Genomic DNA, 22,396 nt, shown 5'->3' on the forward strand with positions numbered 1-22,396 from the left:
TTGGAAAAGTTGGAAAGCCCAACTATCAGTAATTTTGTCCTCTGGGAGATATTTGGCCATCTCTGGAAATAGTTTTGGTGTTACAACTGAGGATGGGAGTCATCCAATGAGCAAAGAAAGCCAAGGAATTGCTAAACATCCTGCAGTGGATAGGACATCCTCCACTACAAGGTAAAATCTGGCCCAAGATGTCAGTAGTGTTGTGCTTGAAAAACTATCTTAGATGAAAGTGAAAGCTATTGAGTTACATTTCAAAGAGAAAAAAAAATGAGAAAAATAGGGACTAAGGAAAAATGCAAAAAAGGGAAATAAATTTAAATAAAACAAAATTATAATTTGCTACCAAGCCTAAATTTCCTTAGAAGTTTAATGAAATTCAAAAGGCTCAAATATCCAGTTCATGTTGTTTGAAAAGATAGATAATTCCTAGTATTTAGTGAATAGAGTTTTTAAAATCCTGCTGTTGACAAGATAAATAGCATCAGAATTTCTCTTTTTACGTGGCCTGCCTTGCAAGCACAAGGTCCTGAGTTTGAACCCTGACACCCTTCCCAAAAAAGGATTTCCCTTTTGCAAGAAACATGTAGGTCTTCTACATACATTAACTGTATGGTATGCAAATATTTCATATATATCCTACTGCTGCTACTAGTAAATACATTTGGAACACAGGGTTCCATGTATTTATTCTGTTATGATTTTGATAGTGGTTCTGCAAATAATACTAGAAATAGTATTAATAGAAATTAACTTAAACTTCTTTATTTCTTAAAATAATGTCTTACCTTTTATAGATAATATAAACAATAATGGCAAAGCTTTGGATTCAGAAAAATAAATGAAAGTTCCTTTAATTTCAACAGTACACCTACACTGAAACAATGCTCTGTATATTGATAGTGTTAGGCAAAGATGGTGGGAAAATGAGATAAACTTTAGGTACGTTGAATTTAATGAGAACCTGGACTAAGGTCTTCCATGTTTTTCTGGATTAGAAACTGACAGAAAAATATTAAGGAAATAAGGGGGAATGGGAATGGAATATCAGGGACTACACATGGTTACTGCCAAGTACCTATTACTAGATATCATACGTGGGCATTTTTTGGTACAACAGAGTAACATATATAATATTATATCTATATCTATATCTATATCTATATATATATAGAGATATATATATATATCCCGTATCATTCATATCATTTCAAGTATAAAATCACTCACTGGTTACATTCACATCTCAGAGGAAAAGTTTCAGCCTGTCCTTTACTCCAGACAAAATGCTCTGGAGCAATAGGATAGTTTGAGAAACTGGGCATCATCTCATTTTTAGAAAATACAATGTGCCATACTTTTCATGATAATGGATGGAACATTGCTCCCACCAATTACAACCTTCACTTATAACACCAGTCATACTGGTTAATTCAAATCTTGCTACTGGACTATTGTCTGGTCCTGACTGAGTAAAATGCTTAATGAGAGCAGTGCCCTTGCTCTTTTTTGTTAATTTAGCTTAATCACTCCAGCACCTTGCACAGGATGTTAAAAAGAGTACTGAACACAAATTTGTTGAAAGAAAATTTTCAACAATTTTGTATCTCTCCTTTGCACAATTATTTCGTGCCAAATTAACATTGGTACCCATATCCATTCAGGTTATAGGAAAACAATATTGTATAGATATGGTTTGGGATGATAGTTTAAATTTAGGCAGATATGGGATAAAAGTCAAATGATCCTATTCATTTATTTATTTATTTATTCATTTTTACATTTCAATACAAGATTTTTATTAAGTTGTAAAAAAGAAAGTGGAAATATGCAAATCCATATGTTTAACACTAAGTTTCTGTGCATTGTGAGTGTGAAAATAGGAATGCAATCCTTTTGACCCCCAATTATAGCAGCATACCTTTTGTTTTGGTGGTGTTGGGTATGGGGTCTTTTTAAGATGGAAATTCTGCTGCAGGATTTCACTATCAAAGTCCAGTTCAGCACATCATATCTCTATATATCAAATAGCTCTTTGTGATGATGAGAATACTGAGGAAAAGTTTCTGCATTTCTAAGAGTAAAATGCTAGCACAATAAATCCTTAATATAAACGGTTCAACTTTGAGTATATAATCATATGCACAGAAATGTATCTAGCAATATAGAAAGAGAATATTATCAGGATATTTTAAGTGCGGTAGAAAATATTCAGGACAGAAAACAAGTTTTGCTTATTCACTTTCCCACAGATTTTTGGTTTATTAATTCAAGAGAAATTCTATAGAGAATATTTGGCTATTTCAGCACCCCACTTCACCCACACGGTTTTATACTAAGACTGGTGGCAATTTTTTTCCCACCTACACAAGCACTGCCCTCTAGTGGCAAATTTTCACCAGCTATTTAAAACAGTTGGTCCAGCTGGAGTTACACTTAAAATTTGTCAAAGAATCATTTCATCAAGTAAACAAATGTATTGATACACAATTACATGCCACCAGCCAAAGTAAAGGTATAACAAAAATGAACCTCTTATGTGTTACCCGACTATATTTTGCAGTAAATATCTTATTTCCTTATTCAGTCCACGTTAGCCAACTATAGCACTCAGATAATAATGCAGCAAAGTAAAAAAATTGCCACTTCTCCAAGCAATGATGAAAAGTAAACTTCAGTTGGAGACAATGACAATTTGGGTCAGTATGCAAATGTACTCCTGCCCCTGCTTTCCTCCAAAAGTTCATTTAAAATTTTTTTTTTCAGTAGCGGAGATTGAACTCAGGACCCTTTGCTTAGGAAGTAAGTGTGGCAACATTAAGCTAAATTCCCAGGCCCCCTTGAAAAGTCCTTGGAGGCAGCCCACCGATACATCTAGCAAATGAATAAATGCTAAACTGATGAATACCTGTTTAAAAAGTTATAAATAAATATCATTTATAAAGTTCACCTTAAATTTAGAAGTGGAAACTAAAGATCAGCAATGCATTTCCTTTGAGGTACAACTTACAGGAAATTTCAATTCATGGTACAGGCAATGAATGATAATATTTGTACACACACTGGTAAAAAATTGCAAGACTGCTCTCAGCTGGACTCTCTAGGACTGAAGAGATCAATATTTTGTTCACAATAGACACGAACTTGTGCACTAAAGAGTCAAACTTAAGAAAGTCTTAGTAGAAAAATACTGACAAGCACTTACACTACTGCAAATTCCTTGACAAATTTTTAGAATTCCAGAATTAAATTCACAAAAATTACTTTGGTCTTTTACTTGTCAATATTCAAAAAAAAATTCTTTCTCTTAACATTCTTCCAGTGGTATGAAACCATGGTCATGGAAAACAATGATTCCAATGACAGCATATAAAACCAACATGGCAGGGTCAAGCTGACCTCTGTCACCACCCAGGGCCAATGTCATAGAGCTGAAGACTGTGTGCTTTAACCCTGCAGGACAACTCTCACGGTCCTGTGCATTATTTAGGTTACTTACCAGCATGGCTGCCTTTCTTCTTTAAAAAAACAAAGTGTGTCCTGGGTGGTGGGAGGGTCTTAACTAACAGATTTAGAGCCCTTTAAGCATGAGGCTTCTATTCAGTCCCCTGGGAAGAGGATTCATTCTGATATTTATGGGTTCAAAAAAAGTAATATTGTGCTTGGAACACAGAGAACCAGTTATTAACTTCTTGCTACTATTATAAATAATAATGGCTCAGCCCACAGGTTACTGTGACCTCTAACAGATCAAGGAAACAAGTTATTTTCTCCATTTGTTATTATAGCACATTACAAGTCTTGCATTTTAATAAATGTTCGGGTACTTTGATTTTCCCTTTCAATTCATTTAATTTCACCAATCTGTCAAAAAGAGCCAATAAACAAATAATGAATTACATTCTGTTACATTTTTTTAAAGCCTCAAACTCCAGACTATAAAAATAACTTGTGTGTCTCTCATCTCCACCACCCATAATACACAGCAGGGTGCTAAGGCCACACCAGTCTATTTGGAGCCAGTTGACCAGAGGGCAATGAGTCCTGATGAAGCACTTATGGATAAAATGTTGTTTGCTGTGGGATTGAAGTTCTTCAGTATAAAGAAGGAAACAACAATGACCAAGACAAGGAACAAAGTTTTGTTATAAAAGATGGAAAATGTTGTAGCTTCATAATCCACAACTTCCTTCTTCTTCCACAAGATTCTTTCATCTTTCTCCTTCCAAGACATCTATTGTCAGCTTCAGAAAATTTTCGAGTCAGTTCTTCGAAAACAGCATCTTCCCTTCTCTATGCTACTCTGTGCTTGAGAACTTTAGATACTTGTATGCAAAGGCTACCAAGAAAGTGCTTACCAGGGTCACCACATTATACACAACAGCAGATTGAATAAGATCCATGTGCCATATTCTCCAGTATAACCAGACGGGGATGGCAGACACAATGAATGTGTTCTCAAAGAAGAGCGTGGAGGACTTTGCAAAGAGGTTGAGGCTAAATTCCTTCAGGAGCAGTTCCTCTTCAAACTGCAGTTTGGTGCTGCCTTTAGGAGCCATGGTCAAGCTGGAGCTGAGCGATCCTATTTATTAATTACATGAAAAGACAAATTATTAACTGTATTGAGTTTTTATTGTTTATTATGTCTTCTCAATTGATTAAATGGTGGTGTTCTCCTGAGGTCCGGATACACTTGATGTAGATTTCATAGAAGGTAATTATTCTCACATTTAACTGACATATTTTATGATGGAGTTTTCCTCATCAAATTATGTACATGAATAAAGCAAGTTACTTATTGTACTTACCACTTTCTGAAAAAATGAGTTGAATCTCTTACCATTGTAGACACACAGAGAGGTGATCACAAGTATACAATGGGATAAGAGTAACATAAACAAAGACAGAGATGTGTGGCCACCCTAAAATCTATCCTTGGTGAGTTCCTCATCTAAAATTACTTATATCTTAAAAATAAGTCAAAAGTTGGCCAAAACATTTGGTATCAGAATCATGGTTTTAAATGATTAAAAGCAGCACAGTCTTCTCAATGGCTGGGAAATAAGGACTCCAGAAGTCATGCCTACAATAAATCGTTCTTTGCTGGGACATGAACTGAGGTTAAAGTGACAAAAGGCCAATTTAATCCTGAACTGTAGAAGAATTTGAAATTTGGCAGATGTTTTGAAAATGTTAAAAAGAAAATATGCTCTCTTTTGATATATGTCTATTCAGGTCCTTTGTCCATTTTTAACTGAGTTTTCTCTGTTCATGCTAATGAGCTTTTTTTTATTAATTTCTTGTATATTTTGAATATTATCCCCTTAACATACAAATTGTCAAAAAGTATCTGGAAAATTGTTCAACATCACTAAGTGTTAGGGAAATGCAAATTAAAATCACAATGAGATATCGCACCACTCTGGTAAGAATGACTATTATTATTTTTAAAAAAGACTAATGAGAACAGGCGCCACCGAGAATGTGGATGAAAAGGAACCCTTGCACACTTTTTGTGGGGATTTTAAGAAGTACAGCCATTACTGAAAACAGTACTGAGAATCCTCAAAAAGTTAAAATAGTAATACTATCATATGATTCTGTAGTCCCACTACTGGGTATATATCCAAAAGAAATGTATTCATTATGTGGAATAGGTAACTACATTTACATATTAGTTGACAATAGCTGATAGGGAATCAACTTAAGTCCGCATCAAGAGATTAACAGAAAAATAAAAACTATATGGACTATATGCATAATAGATTACTATTCAGCCATAAAAGAAGGAAATTCTGTCATTCATGAAAAGATGAATGAGACAGGCAAAAGCTATGTTAAGTAATATAGGCCAAGCAGAGAAAGGTACATACCATATGATCCCACTTTTATATTCAGAATATAAAAATATTGAACTCATAGAAAAGACAATAAAGTGGTGGTTACCATGGACTTGAGGTTGTGGTTGGAAAGATGGGGATCAAAGTAGACATTTCAGATGGAAGAAGTTCAGGTGATTTCTTGTACATCAAGGTGACTGTAGCTAATAATACTGAATGGTACACCCATAAATTCCTAAGATAATATATTTTAAGTCTTCTCATTACAAAAATTTATAAGTATGTGAAGTGATACATATGTTGATTTGTGTAATCTAGCCATTCCACGATTTATACAGATTTCTAAATATAATAAATGTATAAATTTTGAAAGTAAAAAATACTTTTTAGAAAATGTAGATATGAATGATGTAGTGAAGAGTTTAAAAAGATGAATTTGGTGAATGTGCAGTTATTTATCTCACTATTCAAGGAAAAACATATTTTCACTAATATTCTAACTAGTTGTAGTCTTATTACCTAGAAGTAGGTAGATTATGGGAGTAATTGCTATATTACTGTAACTCAAAGAAACATTGTATAAAAAAATCTTTCTTTTTATAATGCCTGGCTCATTAAACAAAATTAAACCAAGGATTAGGCCTCCCAGACATTTGAAAACTATTAAAAAATGTACTGGCCAATATTTAAAACTCCTTGGGACTTCATTACTTATAAACTTTACATTGTGCTTTTATCTGTTATCCACGTTCTAAATCAGTGAGTTCCACAGTTTACCCTTTTATTAGCATAATCATTCTTGTATTAACTAGTTAGAAATGCAAGCTTCTAGCCTTGACTTTGAGCATAGAAATCTTATAAAATAACAACATTGTGTGGGATCCATCCAGAAACATCCTACTGGCCTCGCTCCTGATTTCAAATTCAAAATCACGTTTGGTATGTTGTAAAAGAAAAACACATTTATCTCGTATACATCAATACACACATGCCTTCTTAAGGAGAGAACTCCTTTAACATTATGGAAAAATTTATATACCTGTTGATTTGTTTTATTCATCCTGTGTAACACTTTTGATTAGATCACTTTCCCTTCTTTCTTCCAGTTTATGTAAAAAAGGATTTGGTTTTCATTTCATCTTTTCTTTGAACCATATTTCCTATGACTAGAGACAAATAGCAATTTAAATTTAATCTAAGTTCCTATCATATGTAATTTATAAAATTTTAGAAGAGCACAAATACTACATAGTGATAAACTTAGATTTGAAAGTTCAATTTTTTTTAGTTACTGTCACAGTTATGACTGGTGAATTGATTTAAATTATTGAGACAGTGTCCTTTTTGTATATCATTTGTCTTTTTCCTCTTCTAATGAAGCACTTATTAACCAAATGAAAAAATTTCTATATTCAAAGCTTAACATAAGTTTCTAAGATTAAGAACATTTTACCCTTTTACATTTTAATGAACAACCACAAAAATTTGTCGAGAATGATAGTATTTCCAATTTGTTTGAAACTTTCACAGAAGAAACATTCATAAACAGAGGCAAAAATTGTCATTTTCTGTTTCTATTGTAGGACGTTTGTATCTACTGGAATCATTGCTTAAATCTGCCACAAACTTGTTCCTCTGAACTTTATGTATTTTATTATAGCATTCGAGTAATATTAGAGAAGAAAGAATTTCTGAAGCTCTTTTCATTTCCTTTAAAATTTTATTTTAAACAGAAATTATGATTTTAAGTCTTTTAATTATTGTTATAGACAGATCCAATACCTTTTGTTTTCTATGTCTCTCATAACTTCACGATCGTATTTCAAGCACTCTTGAGTCTTCAAAATATAAAAAAGAAAAAATCCTTCATAATTTTTCACAAACCGAAAGATGCTTTATAATTTTTCACAGCCTATAAACCTCCACGTTGCATTTTGATACTTTATGGTAACTCCATCTGGTTTCTACATCAAGTTCTTTTTTCCTTCTTCAAAAGTTGTGTTCACTGTTGTATGTTTGGGTATATGTGCGTTAGTTATGCATTCTACTTAACAAATTAACTTGACTCTTTGTCACTAAAGTAATAAATATTATTTTATAGTGTGAGTAAGAACCCCAGGCAACACTTAGCATTGTCCTCTTGATCTCAATACGCCCCAAGGGTACAATTGAGGTGTCATCTGGGCTATGGTTATCCTAAGACTCAATCGGTAGAGAATCTACTTTCATAAGTCACTCAAATAACTATTGGCAGGATTTAGTCCCTCCACATCTTAATATTTAGGAGCAATATTTAGGAAAACAGTATAACATGGAGTATTATAGATGCTACTATTGGTGCTACATTATAATAGAAAAGATATATTCATCTCTTACTTTTTTCTCTCAAATGGTGATAATTTATAATGGTTCAAGTATGCTTAGAAACCAAATTAAAATACCCCCTTTAGGGTATTATTTAGCATATTAGGGTGTTTATTAAAGTATGACTAAGTTGTCCTATGTGCATTTTCATAAGCTTCAATTTTTTTTTTGAGACAGGGTCTCACTCTGTAGCTCAGGCTGGACTTGAACTCACTGTGTAGTCCTATTTGGCCTTGAAGTCCTGACGATCCTCTTGCATCAGCTACATAAATGCTGGGATTACAGGCATGCATGCTGGGTGTATGCTTCAATTTTTCTATTGTGTCATCTTTTTGTATTTACATGGATCAAATACGGTTTTGAAATATATATTTTTGAATGGATTATAAATTATAAAGCATGCCACTATGAAGCAGCCATATAGGTAAAGAGAAGGAGAAAGAATGGCCTAAAAATAAGATCTAAATGTACATGTAAGTTTTTCCAAAGTACTGTACTTTCTCTTACAAATAGCTCACATAAACACCACAAGCATCATTTGTCTTCAAAGTTATATTTTCCCCAACTTCCTGAATAAAAAGACTGATTCTTCTTGATTATATGTAAGAATTATAGGTGTCCATGGAAGCTGGACTTCTTTTCCAGGGACATGTACTTGTTCTAAAATCTTTTCTGGCCTTTAGTTGTCATCTACATTTAACTTTTGGTTCTAGAACAAACTTTTAAGCACTTTTCAGGAAGTTACCCACTTTTGGCTTTCTTTATGCTTAGGTGCTCTCCTCTAACCACTTCAGACTGCATTCTGGTCACTGATCCATTCTTTGGATATGAAAATATAGTGACAAAAGTGAAGTTGTAAATTTTAAGAAAATTATAGTGGAAATTGTAAAAGAGTGATCAAAATTACACCACAAAGGGTTTTAAAACTTAATATGCAATATGATTGTTCTATAAGAACCTAGGGCATAGAACTTTATGTTTTCAGTGAAAATCTGCAATATATCTGAGAAAATCAGTGTTCTATGACTATGAATAAATAGCCTTTCTATGTACCTCAACATGGCAATATCTTCAACATTCAATGATCGATATATCAGAATACATTCTAAGTCTCACTTTTTCAGACTAGACTCAAAGATCCACTATCATTCCATATAAGCAAGGAATTATTCTAGTGCATCATGTAAGGAATGATAATACTCGGCTTGCACATACCTAGTCTTTAAGTTCTTTGCTACCAGTTTCTCCTGCCACCACCTTTTGTAAAATGCATTCAGACATACATTAAGAATAAAAAATTTAATGATGTATTGGTACTCCAGGTTCATATTTCAGAAAGTCTCCTACATAGACAAATTTTATCAGCAATTTAGAAATATGTAATAAGAAAGGCAGAAAGGGAAACTGACCTCATAAGAAGAAATAATTAAACAGGATAGTCTTGAAATATGTGGATATATATATATATATATATATATAGTTTTAATTCTAGATACTAATATAATATATATTTTACTTACATCTCTTTCATTTTTTTCTAAATCACATACTTTGTGGCATTTAACTCTGGATTCCTGGATAAAATGACAGGTGTCTAGTTTAACACAGATAAAGCCTTTTAGTCACACTGATGATGACCATAACATAAAACAAACAAACACATACCTAAATTAAAAGCCACATGGTCATTATTGTCTTTTTAGCCAGATAGTTTTACAGAAAGCTTACTAGGTGTGTCTTTGGAAACCATTTACTTGCATATCTCTGTTTACACACTGGCCTCATTATAATCTATTCTCAACATTGCAAACAAATGATCCTGATCCTTTCCATATTCTATGTCAAAATGTCATATTCCTCTGCCCAAAACTCTCAATGACTGTATCTCTTTCTGAATAAAAGTCAAATTCCTTTTAGTGACTTCCTAACACATAATATACAACATACTATACCTTGCAAACCATGTACAAAGGGCTACCCAAAAACTGAGATAAGAGAGATTGTACTTTGAGTTAAAGATGAGTTTTCTTTCAAAAAAGGGTAAAATTCATTAAGCAATAAATGATGACTGAGGTTTTACTATAAACTGAGAGATGCATATCACAAAATTGGTAGTGGTAATTCTCTTAAAAATAATTCTATTAGATTATTGATCATTTGAAAGTTCTGGTTTCTATATTATAAGTCTTACTTTGGATGCATCATCTACTAAAATGAGGATAAGGCATTTATCAAGAGTACACATAGTTGTGCTTTAGACAAATCATGTGATTAATACAACTTTGTATGCTTACATACTAGAGAATTAGATCTAATGTTCAGATGGCCAGTGCTTAAGACTACTGTGGGCTCAAGGGACATTACCTCAACTTGAATTTGGCATAAGGAATGAAAGTCAGAAAGCTGACTTTCAGAAAGCATAGTTCTAAATCTCCTGTTCATTCTGGTTAAAATACTAAATTGAATATTCTGTTCCTCAAAAAGAATTATTAAGGAAAAAAAGCAGAACAAAGAAAGCAAAGATAAGCAAATGTAACAGCAACTAAGTCAGATGGCCCTATAATTAACTCTGATCAAAACTATCACTCTAACATCTTTTAGTGGTTGAGAAATCTAAAGGATTTATTTTAATAAATCTGAAGTCCAGTGAATGAAACCCAAATGTCAAAACCACACATTATGTCACCATCTGTAATCTGAGAGACTGAGGCAGAAGGATCTCAAATTCAAGAACAGTTGGGCCATTTAGGGACTTGGCAAAATCATGTGTTAAAATGAGTAATTTGAAGAAAGGGCTAAGGATATAGCTCAGTGTAAATGCCCTGTGTTCCATCTATAGCACCAAAATAATCCATATAGCCATACAGAGGAATGGTATAACAAAGTAGCTAATAATACACCATATACTTTTAAAAAGTCATGTGTGTAGAACTATAATTTACATGCAATGTAGACTAGTTTTAGATAACACCATTTGATTATTTTAAGTGTGTTTTTAATTTTCCCACACCAATATTCATAGTTTTGATTATGGAATATAATTAAATTTGACAAATGAATGTAGTTTTGTACCCATTATCACACTAAAGTTGCAGATATACTTCTGTTATCCTAAAGAATTTTTCATGCAGCTGTTTGGTTACAAAATTCTTTCTCTCTACCTTTTTCTGAATGTCATAAAAATGACATTACTTAGTATATGCCTTTTAAATCTGACCTCTTTTGCTTAGGCTAATTAATTTGATAATATATCCACATACATTTTCTATATGAATTGTTATTCTTTCCCTTTTTAGCACTCAGTAATACTCCCTTATATGGATTGCCAAGTTTTAGTGGAAGGGCATATATATATTTGTTCCAATTTTTCCACCATCATGGGTAAACACATAACAATTTGCACAAAGTTTGGAATTAATGTAAGCTTTCACTTATTTTGGGTAAATACCTGGGGTTAGGGATGAAAGGTCATTTGGTAATTAAATGATTATGAAAAACTTTCAGGCTCTTTTCCAAAGTTGCTTCATCACTTTGCATTCTCACCAGCAATGCATGAGAACATCACCTGCTCTACTTTCTCACTGCACTTATCATTTCCAGGTGTTGATTATAATTTTAGCCTTTTTAATAGATGCGTAATGCTATCATATTGTAGTTTAATTAGCATTTCCTAATGACTCTAGTTATTAAGCATCTTCTCATTTGTTTGGTTGTTATTTATATTTACTCCATGGTGAAGTATTTGCTTAAAATTTGCCCATGTTTTTCTCTTCTTATTAATACAGAATTGTGATAGCTCTTTACCTAGTCCAGATGTATTGCTTTTGACGGATTAGTAGTTGATAAATATTTTCCCCAGTCTATAACCAGTCTTTTTGCTTTTTGAATAATTCCTGTTAGAGAACACTTTTTAAAACATTTTATTAAGAATATTCAACGGTCTTCTAATTCAATTATTGTTGTGTCTAGGTCACATTGTTTTCTCTGATTCTTTCTTCTAAAGTTGTAGAGTTTTGCACTTTACATTATGGCTTAAGGTCCATTTAGAGCTAATTTTGGTAGAAAAAGTGAATACAGAATGTTCATTTTTTGAACATGAATGCCTAATTTTTCTGGCACCATTTATTGAAATTCAGTTCTCCTTATTGTTTTAAAATCATCTTCATCAAATAGTAACCTAAAATTTTTTTCCTACATTGCAGGTTGTCTCTTCACACTGTTAATGGTTTCTCTTGCTGTGCAGAAGCTTTTCAATAAGAGATCCCACTTGTTGAGTCTTTGTGCTAGTTCACGTGCAACTGAGGTTTTGTTCATGAAATATTTTCCTACACCAATGTCTTCAAGAGTTCTATCTAACCTCTCTTCCAGCCAGTTTACTGTTTCTGTTTTCATACTTAGATCTTATTTAGCAGCTATTTCTCAGACAAAGTTCAACTATCAAAAATGGGCATCTGAAATGAACAGAAATTTCTCAGACAAAGAAGTAGAAATAGCAAATAAACATCTGAAAAAATGTTCAACATCACTGGTTATTCAAGAGATGCAAATGGAAATAACATTGAGATTCCACGTCACCCCAGAAAAAATAGCTGCTATCAAGAAATCAACCAATAGCAAATGCTGACAAGGCTGTGGGGAAAAAATGAACACTTCTCCACTGTTGGTGGAAGTGTAGACTGGTGCAACCACTATGGAAATCATTATGGACATATCTCAAGGAACTAGGATTGGAGGTCCTATTTGACCCAGCTATTCTCCTGCTGGTTTCCTTGTATGATAAAAGAATCATACATACCACAGTTATGTATGTGCACCCATGTTCATAGCTGCACAGTTTGCAATAGCTAAAACTTGGAAGCAGCCCAATTGCCCATCAAATGGAGACTGGATAAAGAAAATGTGTGTTTTATTTTAATAAAATGGAATACTACTCAGCTATAAAGAAGGAGAAATTAGAGACATTTATACCTAAATGGATGCACATTGAGCCCATACTCTTAAGTGAAATAAATAGGACACATCTGTAAATATCAAATAGTTTTTCTGATGTGAGAAACTAAAACTGTAAATAAGGATCAAAAGGTATAATAGATATTGTGAAATAGGAAGAAAAGGAGGAAGGGGGAAGGGGAAGTGAGAAGGATAGGGGAAAGAAAGAAGAGAATGGAATTAATATGAGAAAATGAAAAAGTGTTAACAAAGTCTTTGTAGAAAGGGAGGGGTGGTGGTGTTGAAGGCAGGGCAGAGGAATGGGGAAAAAATAAGAAACAAGAGAGAGTATGTAAAGGTACAAATTTTCAATGATGAATGTCATTTTATTGTATACCTAAAATGTACCAATAAAATAAAACAAAAAGAAAAACAAAAAAATAGTAAGCTAGGCATATTTCTGTGCTTCTACTTATATTCTGTATATTTTGTTTCTTTCATTTCTGTATCTACCCTTTGGCCAATAAACTCTGCTCTATTTACTATACCTTTGTAATTCTTAAAATTAGGTTGAGTGCGGCCTGGAAATATATTCTGCCTTAAAATATTAACTATTAAATTTATTTTCCTTGTTATATAAATTTATTGCCATCAGTAAAACACTCTGCTGTGACTGCAACCGGAAATCCATAGAATATATATATATATATGTATATATATATATATGTGTGTATATATATATATATATATATGTATATATATGTGGATAATTTATACCTGAACTATGAGAGTTCCAGTCCATGAACACATCTATATCCGTTATTCTTCTCTCTTTATTTTTTTGTTACTGAAGATTTCCAGAGCCTTCACACTGAGTTACTTCTCCAGTCCTCCCTATTTATTTACTTATTTATTTATTTTTAAATTTTGAAATGGGTTTTTGATGAGTCACTATGTTATCCAGCTGGGAAATGGTGATCCTCCTGCCTCAGACTTCCAAGTAACTGGGATTACGGGCATGTACCACCATGCCTGTTTGACTTCATGGTAGTTTTTTACTTATCTTTTACATTTTTAAATATATAGATCAGACCTATACTTTGTTATATTTAAAAATAAATATTTCATTTATTAGTGATATTGTACATATGACTTTAATTTTTTTATTTTTTAAATGTTCATTTTTTGTGTAAAAAGATGCAACTGAGTTTTGTATCTGTAACTTGCTAATTTCTTTTGCCATCAGAGATTTTGTTTTGCAGTGTTTTGTTTTGATATTACAAGGCCATTTCTGCATAATCACATTCTGTTTTAACTGAAAAAGTTTATTTCTTCCATATTAGCTCAGGAGCTTTTATTGATTTTTCTTGGATTTCTTTCTTCTTTTAATTTTCAGTGGAAAACTTCTAATACAATAGTAGTGTTGAGAAAAGACATCCTTGTTTTTCAGACTTTGACTGCAATTGCTTTAGGTGTAGGTGTGTATAGATGACTTCTAACAAGTTAATGAAACTCGTCATTTGCTGAGTCTCAACATACATGAATGGTGAATTTTGTCAAATTTTTTTTCTGCCTAATGTCTTTGACTTTGGTATCAATACAATGCTAGACTTAATGACAGATTGAAGGGGTTCCTTCCACTTCTATTTTATGGAAAAGATTTGGAAAAATTATCAGTATTTTCTCTTTAAATATTCAATATGTTCCCCATGGAATGCTCCAGAAAAAAATCTTTTTTTGAAAAGTTTTAAAAATCTGGTTTCTTAACAAAATCTAAACCATGATGCTATTTTTTGAATGAGTTTTAACGGTCTTGTGGGTTTGGGAGGTATTAAACTGCTCCATATTATTGTTCAATTTAAGGATGCATAGTTGTTTTATTATTTATTTATTATACATTTAATATTCATAGGTTCAGTAGTGATATTCTTCCTTTTACTTTGATATTGATAATTATAATCTCTCTCATCTCTCTCTCTCTCTGTTAATCTAGGAGGAGCTTAATGATTTTTATTGTTTTAATATGCCCCAATTGACTCATATCAATTTGAGTTTCAGTTTGTTGGCTTCTTATTCTATTTTTTCTGTAGTTTTTGTGCTATTTAATTATGATGCATACAAATTTTTCTATATTTTTATCACTTTTTTACTTTTTTTACTTTTCTGTCACTTTATAACTATTCATTCTTTATTTTAAGCTACACAGATGAACATGTATCTGATAGGAAGAAATTACTGAAATAAAGAGACTGATTTGGTGGGATGGTCAGTACAATACAATTCATTACCTTAAAAAGTGCTTCTTTTTTCAAACTTCTTTCTCTGTACTAATACTCATATTCTTGGCAAAAAAAGTAATTTTTTCTGTGGAATTTTATTAGGTGTTTCTGAGATTGTAATCATTTTCTTAGATATTAGTAAAAATTAGTCAATATTTACTACGATAAAGATGTAAAATGTTTTAGAACTGCCACAAAATGGTAATCTTGAAGAAAGAAAAGAGGAGAAAAATGTACGTGAACTTGAAAATTCTTACTCTGTAACCTGATCTTGAAATATTCTTGTTAGAAGAGAGACAGTTATGCCCTGACACTTGCATGATTATGCATTTGTTACTGGTGCCTCCATGGATTCAGATAGATGTCCATTTAGATCTCCCTTTAGTGCACATGCTCACTTGTGACCACTCAGTCCATCCACATCAGCAGAATTCATCACTGAAGTCTGGCATGGAGTCATCCACTGAAGGCAATGTCACCTGAATTCTCACAGCAACTCACATGAACGTTATTTTTCCCACTAGCTTGGTTTTAGTTTGGACCTACCATTTTTTGCACTTAAAATGGTATAAAAGTAGAATTTTCCAGCTCCTCAATATTTTTTTTACTAACCAAGTGAAATACAAGCTGTGGACTATTTCCTATTGAACAATGAGGCATATTAGCTTCTTAATTTGATTCGTCTTGATATCAAAAAAATGAACTGTTAAACTGTACTTTTCAATCAATCAAATCTAAATCCATGGCTTTCTCAAAGACACATGTAGCTCCATTATATTATAATTTTAATCAATCATTTTTAAAGAAAATAGAATTCTCATCAATAATTTTCAAATTTGGAGTGCCTCCTTGTCTTACTATAATTTAAATACATATTTTCTAATAAGTCATCATCATTCATTGAAGTTTTTACTGGAAATGTTCAAATAGTAACATTAATTATTGGTACTGTATAGGTTAGGTTTTTTTTCCAAATGGCTCATGAAACTCAAGAGTTGGAACGTCTCCCAATTCAATGTTATCTGTGTTATTTTGACAGCCAAAGCTCATCAATTCTTTTTTGTGTTTGCAAGTAATGGGAACAAATATATATTATACATAATGAAATAATTCCTCAGTATCTGTAATGGATTGGTTCCAGTACCCCAACAGACACCAAAATCCATGGATACTTAAATTTCTTATTTATTATTTTTAAAAGGTATAGTATTTATATATAATCTACACAAATTCTCCTTTATAATTTAAATTATCTCTAGATTACTTATAAAACTTAATACAATGTAAATACTATGTAAATAGTTGTTATAATGTATCTCTTAGGAAATGTACACAAGAAAACTGCATAAATGTTCAACAGAGATGTGATATTTTAAAATATGTTCAATCTTCATTTAATTTAATCTGTGGATGGGGAATGACTTTAAATGTTATCTGGTTTGGGCCTGGGGATGAAAAACTTAACTTCCCAAATTCCACAGCCAGTTAATAGAATGAAGTTCCTAATACCATGGGGAATTTCTTTAAATATTTAAGAAGGCAATAAGATGGTTTTATAATATGTTTTGGAAAATATTTGTTAGTCTATTATATATTTTGAAAGTCATGAATCCTATTATGGAATAGTTCATAATGCTATTAAAACTCTTAGGTCCTTGATGATAAGGTTGAGCATTTTATAGTACATACGTACTTGATGTGTGCATGTCTGAACCTATTCATAGCTCACTGAGCACAAACCGAATCTCAGCATGTGCAGTAAGTTCTGTTATTTCATATTATCTATCTATGTGGCTCTACACAGCTGAAAAAGACGGCCATTGGGTTGTGACTGGTCCAGCTGTTTACAGACACCAGTGATGTTTGCGATAGACGGTTCACCTCACAGGACACCCGACACTTTCCTTAAAGAGATCTCCTTCTCTGATTACAGTGCTGTGTCCCACTTTAGCTTCTCTGACATTCTTCTTTCCAAGTCACATGTAGTTGTGAAGTTGTGAAAGAAAATATAATCAATGATTAGAAGTGCTGCTGTGTGCACAGTGTTTCAGATAAGAAAATACTCAGAAAGGTTTAGTGACTTCATTTGGAGATATTTTCTACTTAAAAGCCTCTATTCTGTTGGCTGTATCACCTCACCTTATTGATCAGCAGAAGACACAGAATTAAGATAAACTGTCTAATTGTTCTGGGAGACTAAAACAGAAATATTATTCTGATATTCATTGTGTCATAAGTAAAAATTTAGTATAAAAAATGTTTAATTTTCTGATTAACTTAGAATGTTTTGTTCCCTCTGGTCTAGGACAAGAAATTTGGTAATTTTTAATAACAATTTTTGAACAAAAATAAGAATGATATAGTACTTATAGAATAGGATGTATCCTAATAGGTACATTACCTGGTATGTTAAAATGTTTAATGTCTTTATAAAAATGCATAAATATTTTTCATAATGATGGTTTTAGGCATGTTGATACTTTGCAAAAATATTGACTATGTTAATGAGCTAAAATATATTCTGGTTTCTACAATTTTTCATGATTTGTAGAATACTAATTAATTGATCCAGTTTTTATTTTAAACTGTCACTTCCATTTTAAGAAAGACGCAACAGCACGAATGTAAAGACCTAATATATATCAGCAATTTGAAAAATATTCATTATGCTGGCACTAAAAGTAGAATATTGTTTTTCACTCAATATTTACCAAAATGGCTTCCTCTTCTTCTGTTCCTAATGTAAAGTTGCAATATGATGCATAAAAATAGTCTTAAAATTTAATTATTTTGAACAAAATTTAATTTGTACTATAAAATGTAAACAATTTTAAATTAATTGCTTTTTTTGAAACTTCAATTACCAACAACTGTCAAGAATACATGCCAAATGAAATAAATGTTATGAAATAAAAGCTAAAAAACAACTATTCAAGATTACTTTAGGGCATTGAGAGAATGTTCAAACTTAACTGTTTTTGTAGTCCATAATTTATGACGCTCACTCTGTAGGGATATAAACAGGAAACTTCTTATGCTTTGACATAGAATTGAAAGTAATCTTCACAATGCCAACTTACTTTATCATATGTCAGTTACATATCTACTTTACACAAAGAACACTACAATACGGTGAAGGTGAAGTTTAAATTTTTAAAGATATCACAGTAAAATACATATTGCCAAAAATACTCAAAGCATTTGTCCTCACTTTGAATAAACCTATCCCATCAATCTTGTGACTTTCTGAAACAGTTCTAGAAATTTTGAGTTTCTTTGCAAAGGTGGTAATAGGTGAATGCCAGCTACCGTGTATCCCACAGAAAAGGAGGCTTATAAAAACATTATGGTGAATCCTCATCTTCACTGTTCACTGAATCTGGCACCATGTGACTTGGATCTTCCCCAAAGTCAAAATGATCATGAAAGGTACATTTTTGATTGATTTGGGACATTGAAGCAGCTACTACAGCACAAATAAAGACACAACTCAAAGGACTTTCAGAATTGCTTCAGGTAGTGGCAGGAATGATAGGATAAGTATGTTGGAAGTCAGGGAGAATATTTTGAGGGCAATTAATAGCAATGTATCTTTTAGTATAATAAATGTATTTTTAATTTAAACATGCACTGTATGATTTGATCATACTCCATATGTCTTACTACATGGTGAATTTCAAAGTTCATCTAGAATACCTATCAATTTATAATTATCATGATATTTAAAGTTAAGGTTTTAAATCTTGATACATATTCATAAAATGAGTAATTCTTTCCAGTTGGTCAATTTAAAACTCTAATTCTTATCTCCGTGTGTTAACAATTTCTGCTCTCAACATCGTAGTAGGTTGTAAATATGACCCCCGTTTTAGTTTTACATGGTATTTTCCACAGATACATGAGATAAATTATTCCTCTCTTGGTTTTATGCCCTGACAACCTCAGGGAAACTTTCCCAGCCATAGAATAGGCTATCACCACCAAACTTTACCTCCTTTATCTGCACTGACATACAGAATTCTTTCTGGATTCTACTATAAATATGAGATATTTTATAGGAATTGTCTGTCATTCTCTAACTTTTTTTCAAAACCATGCTATCACAAGCCTACCTAAAATATCTGTCTTGTCAATCAATCCCCCATCAGTGTAGTGTTTTTTATATGTCTTTTCTGCTGGTAGTTGTGTCTTAGACGTAATAAACTTTTTTTTTCAAAATTTTGTAATCTAAGTCTATATTTAAAACGTGTTTCCAATGTTCTGTTTGAGTTTGAAGGACTTATCATTTTTCTTAGCTCAAACACCTATCAGGGTTTTTAGGCCTTTTCTCTTTTCCACTGTCCTATTGACAGGTTCTTGCTTCTGTAGACACAATATATTTTTGGTGTCTCCTCTGAGGTCTTTTTATTTCACTAAAGATGGAATGAAGAATATATAAGGTTATTTCACCATGTATTATTAACAAAATACCTAATTTTATACTATACACTTTGAAATTTAGAAGCATCTCAAAAGACTCAATTACCATCACAGTATATGAGAGAAATATTTATAAGTATTTCAAAATTCAATAATTTTTAATATTTTATTCACATCGTCAAAGATAGTAAAGCCAGAATGACTGATCTAAATAACATTTATAGTGAAAGATGTGGAAATTAAACTATGATAAATCATTAGAAAAATAGAGTATTGCAATGAAAGAATACTTCATTATAAATTGGGTTACTTCCATTACTTGAGGATGATAATTTTAAAATTAGGTAAACCCTGACAGCATAAAGACAGAACTATGATTTTTAAATAAGATATATCAGGCTTTCAAGTTAAGTTACATAATTAATACATATTTATATATTTTAACTAGGATTTCATTTAAGAAAGTTATCTGGTATTTGTCTATATGCATAAGCCAAAAAAAGCTATTTGCTAATCATGATAATTATAGAGGTGACTTTTTAGTGAAATTTTTCACTATGTAATTTACTTTATGGTCTATACCTACTAAAAATTCTATAGTTCTTTCATTTTCATCCACACAATAACTTACATGTTTTAATTTCTTTGATTTTGTACTTCTTTAGCCCTGGAAATAAAAGTTTCTGGCTTAATAAACATATAGTGATATTTTGCTCTATTTCAATAAAAATATTCACATAGTTTCCATGTTAAATGTGTTGTTAGAATAAATGTCTGAAAGGATGTTACTAAACTTAGTCACACTATTATTATTCACAAGATATGGTAGAGTTTCTTATTATTGCTTCAATAATATTTTTCAAAGTCTTGAAATATCAAAAAAAAAGTGACCTTCTTTCCTTGGAGTGATAAAGACATTGTTTTGATAGTACTCTTGCACTATTCAGTGGAACTTTTCTATTTCTTCAGGTTCATCCAGTATGTGGACAGCTTGAGTTATGTCAACAGGAAGCCTCTTACAGTTTCTACAGATGAGTTAATAAGAGTAAAGGAAATGAATGTTCAAAGTAACCCAAGGCATCACGAAATATATGACTGGCACACTGTCAAGTACTGAGATATATTTTATTATACACAAATTAGGATATATCTTTCTTTTTTGGTACTGGGGATCAAACTCGGGACCTTGTGCTTGTGAGGCAGGCATCAGAACCCCTGAGCTAAATCCCCAGCCCCCTAGTATATATCTTGATTTTGGCCAAACACTCCCAGTTTTTGCCTGCTAGCCTATGCTTCTTTCATTCTCAAAAGTATTATGGTTTGGCTCCTAGATTGTAAAGCTATCCCACTGTTAATCATAAAATGAGAAATAATATACTTAAGGGATAAACACTGAAAAAATCAGAAAATTGTTTCCTTAACTAAAAAAGTAAGAGATACAAGTAGATTATATATTTTCACTTTACCTGTTTTTGTTTGTTTGTTTTCTCCTCATATAAATGAATGCTTTCTTTTGTCCTAGACTATTTCTTGCAATGCCAATTAGGGAGGCACTTCTGTTCTGTTCACAACTTGATGCAAAGGGTGAGAGCAGGAGCTAAAAAGGAAGCATAATTCAAAAGCCTTTTGACACAAACAGACTGTAATCCAGTCTGTGGTCATTACAGAGGCTGTTATTTTCTGCAGCAGCCAGTAGATAATGAACAGGCTAATAATAACCTAATGTGTTGCTATTCCAAAGCTCTGAGTGTTGGGTAATATATACTGTCTTGATAGAGGAATGTTTCACTTGGAAATTCAGCTAACAATAAGAATCAAATCATCACTGTTATTAAATAACATGAAACTAAACATAATTAATTTTGAAACTAGCAGTATCCATCACAATAATTTTCCAGTGCTATTCATTGATTTCTCAATGTTTATAACCCTTACAGGTAAGCTCTTGTCATATACAAAAATGATATTTCTTCTCCGGGTTAATAAAGAATCACCTTATGTTATTTCTCTGGAAAGGGACTGACAGCGTTCACCTGAATTAGTGTGTTAGACTTTTACTTGGTAGGACCATGTCACCATCACTCCCAGTTGCTATGTATATGCAGAGTATAATATATAATTATGACTTATTAGTAATTGCTAGAATTTCTTGAGGTGTTTCTGTGCTAGGCACATTACAAAGAGATCTTTTTCATTTAACCCTCAGAACAATTAAAGGTAGACGTTGCTATAATTATTATAATTAGTATTAACATTATAACCCCCAAATCTATTTTAGAGAAAATAAAATTGAAACTTAAATAGATTAGGAACTGTAGTTTTGAAAGGCATGTACATTTATTTAATTTTCAAACATATAAAAGTATGTGTGGAGTCGAATTTCAATTTCCCAATAAATTCAGTCTATACAAGAATAACTGAAGACCATTGTAATCAAGCATAGCATTCCTCATTTATGAGGAAGAAAGAAAAGGAAAAGAAAAATCTGTCTCTATAGAGATGATTTGTTTCAGACAACATGTGGAATGCATTTGCAAACATCTTGTTTCACTGGCTGGTCACTGGTTT

At 32.1% G+C, this 22,396-nt stretch overlaps 1 protein-coding gene and 1 pseudogene across 19 annotated transcripts in view; one reads left to right on the forward strand and one right to left on the reverse strand.

The window, feature by feature from the left end:
• Pcdh15 (protocadherin related 15) overlaps positions 1–22,396 on the forward strand; it is a 1,622,160-nt gene that overhangs the window by 776,516 nt on the left and 823,248 nt on the right. The gene's annotated exons all lie outside the window — the stretch shown is intronic.
• On the reverse strand, positions 1,314–21,479 carry LOC147825627 (translocon-associated protein subunit gamma pseudogene; annotated as a pseudogene). Its single transcript, XR_015440348.1, has 2 exons — positions 21,295–21,479; positions 1,314–4,579 (listed from the first exon to the last, which is right to left on the reverse strand). The product of XR_015440348.1 is annotated as a translocon-associated protein subunit gamma pseudogene (transcript).

Source organism: Heterocephalus glaber, unplaced genomic scaffold, assembly GCF_053883595.1.
Source record: "Heterocephalus glaber isolate CG9 unplaced genomic scaffold, H.glaber_assembly_v1.0 deba00001497, whole genome shotgun sequence".
In the NCBI taxonomy this organism is placed as follows: Eukaryota; Metazoa; Chordata; class Mammalia; order Rodentia; family Bathyergidae; genus Heterocephalus; species Heterocephalus glaber.